Below are 9,440 nucleotides of genomic sequence, written 5' to 3'. Positions count from 1 at the left end.
GGGCTGCGCTTGTGGCCGGGGCGGCAGGTGCCGCTGGGACGGGCGGCGGCGGCCGCCTGCCCCCTGAGCGGGGTATCGGGTGCTGCTCTGGAGCGAGGTGCCTGCCCGCCTCGGGAAAGGGCGCTTTTGCACCTCCATAAGGCACTTTTTTTTTTTTTTCCCTGCAAGTCCGTATTCTGGAGAGACTGTTTCTTCCCTCGAGAAACGCTTTGCTGGTCGCTGGTGGAGTGATTTCTGTTTGTTTGTTTGTTAAAGTCCCAGGAGCTACATATTTAGTCTGAGGTTTGCCTCCGCGTTTCGTGGGATTCTTTGATCTTTGCGTCTGCTGCTAAATAGTCACTTCGGGACTCGGCTCTCTGTATCATCCTCGCAGCCTTCGGCAGGTGCAGGATCCTGCCCTGGCAAATCTGCTGCAAAATCGGTTGCTGGTCTGTTCCTGCCTGATACTTTTGTGCAATTATTTTTTACATAAAGCCAGAATGTGGTAATTCAGTAGCACTGATACTGTCCTATCAATTATTTCTGTGATGCCTTAATAAGAAGCAACTTTAGGGCCATCYTACAAATATATTCAAGTTCGGTGAAACTTGGAATGACTTGAGTTCTTCCTTTGGTGTTATGGTGCTAAAACTGTCAGTGGCAGGTGAGTGACCGCTGTGCAATGGAGGTTTAGGGAAGGGGGGAGAGATTCCTCCAAAACATCTTTCCCCACTTCTTGTGTTATTTACACAGAACACAAGAGTGATCTGCCAGTCACAGTGTGGTCCTCAAATTAATGTCTCAAAAGCAGATTCTCTGTATGATTTTGAATAAGTCACTTAATTTCCCATGTCTCTTTTCCCTATTKGTAAAATGGAAAATTAACACTTGACCACTTGTTAAATTAAAAAGTGTAATTTTGTTGAACATACATGTTTTAAACAGAGCCTGGAACACAAATAAAATTGTGGATTTTTTTAATTTTCTACTTGCTATATCTGCATGTAATGTGAAGAGGGGGTGGGTCAAATTTAGCAAAGATTGCAAAAGCCATGTTGCATGAAGCCATTCTTTATATCTGTGATTTATTTTTAAATACCCTGCTCTTTTATACTGAGTACTGTAGTAGTCTTCCTTGTGTCTTAAGGGAAATGGGCAGACTGTTCAGCTGAATGATGGGATAGACCTCAATTCATTTTTAAACTGGACTTTTATGTTTTAAATAGCTTTTTTTTTCCTCTCTAATTAATTAGTCTGACAATTCAGTAATTCTTAGAACTTTTAGAAGATCAAGAAGAGCTTGTTTTTTCTTTGAGAAAATGTTTAGTAATACCCTAATTTAGCATCCTTTACAAAGTTTATCAGTAAGCTATGGCCATAGAAAGGTTAGAAAAACAGTTACTATATATCATTTTGTATCCCGTACATTTTAAGGTTTATTAAAGCATTCTGGAAACTTTTGTTGCCAGTTAGAGCACTCAGGAGTGTTAAAATATTCTTTGAATGGGCTCCTCATAGTGCTTGAGATTAATCAGTGGAGTGTTGGCTTGGTAAGGCCCAAAGGCATGCCCTGATATTCTTCATAGACTAGAAATGATACATTTTTTATTCACATTTGTATTTACTTTAGCATAACACTTGTCTGTATTGAACTGTGGATCTGTTGAGGATAAATTTATCATTCTCCTTATTTCTTCTAGAAGAAGAGCCTACCAGATGTTTGTGTACTGAATCTTACTGCATAAAGAACTACCTCTTTCGCATCTGGTCATTATCCTTGAGAAACTGTTGAAGCCTTAGGAAGATGGTAAGTTTTGTACACTTTTTATTTAGAAACTAAAGTGCAGAAAGTCGTCTAATACAGCAATGTGTATCTCAAGGACATTTAAACTTTCAAGTTGGGGTTATTTATAAGTTAACGGCTGATTACATGGCATGGATTTTCTAGCTTAATCCAGCTATTGCCACATGCAAATGTTTGAATTTATAGTTTTACCTCATGGAGATGTCTTTGTAATTTAAGTTCATTGTTGGGTGCTCTGCAATTATTGTTTCCTTCCAACCGATAACTTATTTTAAAAAAACAAAAAGGTTACCTATTTGATTGGATTCCAGCCTATGTTTGAACCAAAAGTGCTAATTGTTTGTTTAGGTCAAGGAGATGAGTAAAGAAATGTTTTTCTTCTCCATGGTTCTAAATGTCTTTTGTATTTAGTTTTATTTTATAAGGCTCATTTAAGGTTTATTTTTAAAGTTAATATTTAAGCATTAGTGTTTTAGTATTATTTTGCTATGTATTAAGCACTTAGCAATAGTAAATATTGCTAAGCACTGCTAAGTAAGGGGGAAAATTGCATTAGTACATACATCTTGATCTCAGTTTTTTAAACTCTTGTGTCCGTACTTCCTTTTACATACAAATTCAATAGAAGTGCTCTCCTGCACAAAAAACAAATGGTATGTGAATAAAAATGTGCAGAAACATGATTTTTCTTGTGATAGTGAGACTTGTCACTAGATTCTGCTGTTTGGCTCAGAACACAGATTAAATTTGTTAGCTCCTCATATTTCAGAAACTTAACTCTTTATCTTTCCATTTTATTCACCATATCCCTTTTTACCATTAAATCATTGTAAAATTTACCCATAAAATTTACTCTTAATATTGATTGTTCTTTTTTTTAATTATGCATATATTGAAAGGTTTACCTGTTACCAAAAAGCATCTCTGATGTAACTTTAAAAAAAAAAAACAACTTATAACAGAACTGATGTTCAGAAAATGAGCTGAAAGAATCACTTAAGGATCTTAGTTTAGAGACTGAGAAGAAAATTAATTCACTTTCTATACACTTGAAGTAACAGAAACTTCTCTGTGCCTTGCTGCGATGCAAAATGTCACAGAATTATCATTTTAACTTATATGTTAATCAATGTACTGAAGTAATCTTGTTTTAATACTTTGGATGATAACCTAGGAAAATAGTGCAGGCAAAAATATAAGGATTGTACACTCAGGAGGTGGCAAAATACAATCAAAAATTTTGGAAATAATCTCTGGGATTTCAGAAATGATTTAGAGAGTGGTCACATTTATTTGTCCTGTTCATTTGTTTTCCCTTGCCCCGCAAATGCACAAAATAAAAATCTCAAGGACTGAAGTAACATTTAATCCTGCTTCTCAGTCTGGTTTGAGATCAAGAAAGTTTGCAACCTGTTGGTTATATTGCACATCTGCCTACTAAATGAAAATCATTCTTTATAGTGAAGTCACCGTTATTGCAATTAAAGCCACTATAGTCTATAAACCTTGAGTTACTGCTTTTTTTTATGTGCAGTCTGTCAACAGTGAGAAATGGCTAGAGGTTTGGATTTGGGGGGTTTGGGGTTTTCTTTTGTTATTTGGCCAAACTATTAGTAGTAGGGGAAGCAAGAGTCCTAGGTTGCTTGGAAACCTGCCCGCTCCATATGACAGTGTAGAAAGCTTCCAGCCTGGCACTGAAAATCTGATTAATCAGGAGTAAGTGTCTTTTAAAAAAGGGCTAGATCAATTCTGCAGATCACTAGGGAGTGCTCAGGCATCAATTAAGTGGAACTATTGTTTTTTGAGATTATTTCTAAGCACTAGCTATATAGTCCTGTGCATTAATGTGATTTATTTGAAGAAACTTTGTGTTAAACCACTCTTTGTTAGTTATTTTTCTGTTGTAATAACATGACATTTAAAAATAAAGCATTTCACACCAGGTACAGTCTGACTTTGCAGACCTACAAGCACTGCAGTGAAGTTCACAGCTGACAACAGAGCCATTCAGCACACACAAAAAAACAAAACCAAAACATTTCTAAATGAGCTGGTGACTTGAGTTCTGTCCCTACTGATGTTATTAACGTTGTCCACATCTATTTTGCCTTATAATGAACACTGAGCAGCAGTATTTTTGATGTTTTCAGTGGAGAGGCTAAGGAGTTTTTTGGTGTGAAGACTGTTGCATAAGCTGAATATTGTAAGGCATTTTGGCAGGGGTACAACCTTTCTCACTCTGTACTATATCTGTTCTGTGTATACAGAGCAACTCGGTCTCCAGGGCTATCAATCTGCCATCTTTCATCAGCACTAAATTTACTGCAAATATTTTTTGTGTGCATGTAAAAAGTCCTATTAAAATGTTTGTGGACATGAGTAAAAAACATTAAAATAAGTGCATCTTCTGTTTACTTCTCTCAGAGAATTCCTCTTATTGAATTCTGATAAGTACACATCAGCACACTCTGCTGACTCTCAAATTCACTCAACCCATATTTGTGTGTATATCTTTTTCATCTTGAATAGTCTGGTGATGTTGTCTTGCTCAAGAGTGTGTCATGCAAAACAGGTTTTTTTTATTCTTTTTATTTATCTACTTAATATATTATTGTAATGTCTTTGAAAATGAATTGCTGACCTATAAAATAAGGAAAATATATAGGAGAAATGATGTGTACAATATTTGTGCAAACAGATTTTGGTGTTTTACAAGCTTGCTTTTTAGGAACATAATTGCTTAGGAGCATGGAGTTCTTTCTACTGTTTTTCTCATGCTCTACTCCATCTTCTCTCCAAACTGAATTGTTAACATATGACCTGATAATCTGAGCTTTAAAACTGTTTTTGTCTACCTACAGGATGGATTTAACTTTTCTTCTTTTGTTTTGTTTGGAAAATTAATATTACACTAAGAGAAAAGTTAAGCTTAATTAAAAATAAATTTGATTAAAAAAATAATCCTAGTGYGTGTTTTATCTTTGTAATATGGGCATTTGCTAGGAAGATTTTTAGGCTCACTTGAAGAATATGTTGTCAAAATATTAGTGCAATTTGTAGTGTATGTTTTGGGGGTTCTTTCCTAATGGTTAAAACTTGGAATTTTGTGTGCTTTTAGTCTCTAAATGAAGGTATGATGTTCTGTTACTGTACACCAACATTTCACTTGTACGTGCATTACAGTTTGGCTGCTGTTCATTCTGTTGTTACTGTGTTACAGTTGACTAATGGCAAAATAAATTGGGGAGTATCTATTCTGAAATTTAGAAGGTTGTAAATTGTTCAGTAATATTTTAGCATATTCCTTTATCCATGTCTTTGTAAAATAAAGTGAAGCTCATAGTGCAGAGCTTACACATTTGATCCCAGGAGGGTTTTAGATAGCTGGCATATAAAGTTACCCTTTATCTGATGTGGATTTGATGGCTGCTTTTTTTTTTTTTTTTTTTTAATCTGGATTTATATTTTCTCAAGGAGGACTATCAAAATCTGAAATACAACAAAACTGGTATAAAAAAGAAATACAAATCATTCAGTGTGTCTTTAGGTGCTGATTGGTCTTCTGTCTTAAACTATCTGGGTTTGTTTGTTTTAAGTGAAATTAGTTTTATTATCTTCTTATTACAGTAGTGATGCTAAGTTTTACTAGTCTTGGTGAAATGGTTTGGGATTTTTTTAATGGAAAGGTGCTTTTTTAATGGAAACTACTTAAAGTGGTCTTAATAAGAGTTTTCTCAAAAAAATGATTTAAAACAGGTTAGATCTCTGGCTCTTTACAGGTTCAAGTATTACAAACATATTCAGATTCTAATAGAAAAAACTGATAGCTGTGCACTTCAGGAAACCTCTCCAAGACTTATTCAAAAGTGTGTGCAAATTATTAGAGACAGTTCATATAGTCAGCATCTATTTACACAATGAGAACTGAAATGAGCTACCTTAATAACTTCCTGTTGGAAAGGGAAGAGATAAAACAGCCCTCAAGGCTAAATCCAGCACTGAGCTAAGTGGTCACGGTTTCATTAATTTCAGACAAGTTCTACCAGTGATTAATTTTGGGGGATTGTGATCTGTTTAATATATGCCTGTTTTGGTTTAAACACACGAGTAAGAACTTAATCATGTATAAAGGCAAAAAAATTAAAGAGAACCTAGTAGTTTGACCCACTTCATGTAGTAAGTTCAGAGCAAAGAAAGGATTTATCTTAGTTGTTCATATCCATGGACCATTCTTCTTTTCTAAAATATAAAACCAACTAGTGAACATTTTTTGTAGAGCTGCTGAGTGTTCTTATTTTCTAATAATGACAGTTACTGAAGCTCTGTAACAGTAAACTCTGACCTTAGTTAGCTTTCCAGTTGGACCTGCAGGTTTGATAACAAACAGATCACAACCATGTAATACTTGCAAACAAGAATCATTTCATAAATTTTATGGACAGTTTTCTTTTCTATTTGTAATTGCTTTTGGCCTTGATGTGATTTAGGAGCTAATTAAATATTTTGACCATGCTAATATTTTTTGTATTTATCAGGGCTATTACAGTTGCTCGCCCCTCAGGCATAAATTATGAAATTCATCCTCAGTAAATGGAAAGTGTTGAATGCTCTGTTTCTTCAGATGGGCAGGTCTTAGGTAATTGCCCGGTTCTTCTTGCAGCTGTATTTCAAGGGACTGTGTTCTGCCATTTCTGCCTTTTCATATATGCTTGAAGTTGCTACCAGAGATGGTGAGGCATTTTAGATCACTCTGCAATTTTTTGGTTTATGGGATTAAGCACTCTCTCCTGAGGTAGTAGAGTTTATCAGCTTTCTTACCTGGTAAAAATTTGGCTAAGAATGAGCTGAGTTGATTAGTTCTCAAAAAATAGATTATATTGATTTAACTTTTCTTTTTATGAGAAGAAAGTACTCATCCTATGAAGATCTTTAAACTCTTATCACCTCACTTATAGGTGACCAAAACTTCATTTTCAGCACTGGTTGATATAAAACGGTTGTCAATGGTTGTTACGCAGGTATGTGCCAAACTCRCTGTGTTTGTCTGTATTTGTTTCTTTTTCAGCTAGAAATTATACTGATAATGATTTTTGCTGATGGATGAGATACTTGCGTAAATTTTTCTAGTGGCAAGTTTTTAATTTTTATTGTATTTCTTTATCAGATTTGTGCACCTATTCAGAAGTGTAAAAACAATCTGGGAGTTGTTCAACTGAAAGTAAAACACAAATGAGGACAAAAGGCAAATTACTTATGCTCATAAGACTTAAAGGGAGATTCATATACCCCAAGGCAGGACTAGTTACACACAGGTCATTCTTAACCAATGTTTGTCTAGCCTGTTGATAAAGTTTTGCAGTGATAAAGGTTCTCTATCCTCTTAGGACAGTCTGTTCCACTGGCTTACTACTTCTACCTGAGAAATGTTCCTGAATTTTGCTACAGACTATAACAAAAAATTAACACATTAAATGATGAGTTCCAATTTTACTCTCATATTGTTCAGTGTACCCAAATGTGAAATTTGTTCTAGTAAAGCTTGAAACCCAAAGCTTGTATGAGGTGTCTTATAATACACTCGGGAGACTGATCAATGTTTGAGYACTGAAAAAGAGCTTCTTTGTGCAAAATTTTTACCCAACTCTGTCTGTTTTCTAATAAAAAATATTATTTGTTCCCAGACAAACCACTTGAGTTTGGTTGGTGACTGAAACATATTTTTATAGTAATGGTAAATGTGGAAGAGTAGATTATGTCTGGCTGTGTATTTTTATTATTGTGTATTAAAGCTGTGAATGAGCACTATGAAGCTTAGAAGTTGAAAATAGCATGTGGAACTTTCTCTCAGAACTCGACTATTCCTGTTATTTATAAATTTAAAGATCATCATGCCTTTAAATGTCAGTGTCACTTGAGAAATATCATTTTAATGCCAGAAAGTGCCAAACCACTGAACTGTTCCTGCTCAGATGTTTTTGTAAATTAAGTGAAATTAGATAAACCACTCTTGCTTCTGAGTACTTCCTGGAGGATACCAGACTTAACATGTTTGAAGAGACAGACTTTCTAAACCATGTATCTGGCACAGAAAATACATAAGAAGGTATTTTTACCCCTAGTATGTTCTTTCAAGGCAGAACATAGGGCAAACTGAACACAATCAGGAGGATGTTAATGAGATTCTCTCATAGTGAAGCTATTCAGTAATGGGATTGCACATCAGATTATCTTGTGATAAGATAAACCACTAATGAGTCCATGCTATGAGACAGCACAACAGCTTGGTAATATGTTTTCTGCAGGAGTGTCAGGTTGGATAATGAAATTGTACACACAATTGTACACGCTTCCTAGCTGGAAGTGGTCTGGCCTTGTGAGATGATGATAGCTAAATGAAATGCCTACCCTCTTTATCTGCTGTCTCTTGCTTCTGCAGCAAATTGTGTGATGGTCAAGTACACCTTCAGCAGTTAATACTTTTCCCTGATTTTCTTCTTGGCTGTGATGAAGCGAGGGCACTCTGAAGCAGTCTGGTGATAATGGTGCAATTGCGTGTCAGTGGAAGAAGCAAATAGTTGTAGAAAAATTACACTTGTACTTTTTCAAAAGAACATATTTTCCCTGTTTATTAGTTCTAGTAACAGCACAGTAGATACTGTCATTTTTACTGCAAGATAGTAAACCAGTAATGGTATGTTGTATGTAGCTTTACTGTTCTTGGATTATGCCATGTAGCTACTCTACTAGGTTGTCTAGAGCTTCCTCTCCATTGCTATACATCTTTGTTTGTAAGTAAAAACAATTGTACCTTAAATAAGATCAACATTCTTTCATGTATGCAGAAATCAATTTGCAGTAATAATCTGCAGCGCACATTTTCATTTTGAATGGCCATTATAGTTTTCACATCGGTTTGTATTGATTTGTAAAAGATTTTGTATCAATATGAAACAAACTCTCCATTCTAAAATTCTTACCTCGCTGTGATCTAGGTTCTTATTTGTATACAACTTTTTTTTGTGCGCATTATGCACAAAACTAGATACATGGCTGTAATTGAACAGCTTCTGATAGGGCATAGTGAATTCTCTTGTGCCTTGCTGTACTATATTTCACGAAAAAAAATCACTGACTCATGTTAAGTTTTCTGTTTGCTGTCTCTGGGATGCTTTCCAGTGGAACAGGAGACTGACTGGTTATACCCTATTTGGTATAGATGCATTTTTTTAGAAGAAAATTGGACACAGTATATTCTGTTTGTCTTAGAGAATTTCTTTTTTTTTTTTCCTTTCGAACCACTTACATTTCCACAATTAATTATGAATTCAGTCTTCAAAAATACCTAGAACTGCTTCTAACTTCAGATTTTATAATTTTGTTTCATCACAAAAGTTAATGAAAAGATAGGTTCTCAGAGTGATTCTATCCAATCTGAAATAACCATTCAGTTTGAGTAGAGCAATATAGGTGATCTGATGGGAAAACTGACTTTTCAAAGAAGAATTAAAAGACTTATGTCTATATAATTAATGTAGAATAATTAGGTGCTATGAGAATGAGGGAGAGAAAATAGTATCTGTGGTATAGGAACTATATGAAGGCAGTCAAGTGGAATAAAAAAAATGATTTGCCATGAGCTTCTTGAATGTTCAAACAT

General features: G+C 35.0%; 1 protein-coding gene across 7 annotated transcripts in view; it reads left to right on the top strand.

The window, feature by feature from the left end:
* Nucleotides 1-181: 181 nt before the first annotated feature.
* CNST (consortin, connexin sorting protein) overlaps nt 182-9,440 on the top strand; it is a 62,284-nt gene continuing 53,025 nt past the window's right edge. For 2 of the 7 annotated variants that reach the window (XM_026082518.1, XM_026082510.1), the window contains exons 1-2: nt 454-643; nt 1,680-1,786. The gene's annotated coding sequence lies outside the window, so the exon portion shown is untranslated. Of the gene's footprint in view, nt 283-453; nt 644-1,679; nt 1,787-9,440 lie in introns of those variants that run through there. The other 5 variants (XM_026082486.1, XM_026082504.1, XM_026082496.1 and 2 more) reach the window with 4 other exon arrangements.

Source organism: Apteryx rowi, unplaced genomic scaffold (genome assembly GCF_003343035.1).
Source record: "Apteryx rowi isolate R43461 unplaced genomic scaffold, aptRow1 scaffold_117, whole genome shotgun sequence".
In the NCBI taxonomy this organism is placed as follows: domain Eukaryota; kingdom Metazoa; phylum Chordata; class Aves; order Apterygiformes; family Apterygidae; genus Apteryx; species Apteryx rowi.
The sequence above is the reverse complement of the archived record's forward strand: the minus strand, read 5'-3'. Positions and strand labels throughout refer to the sequence as shown.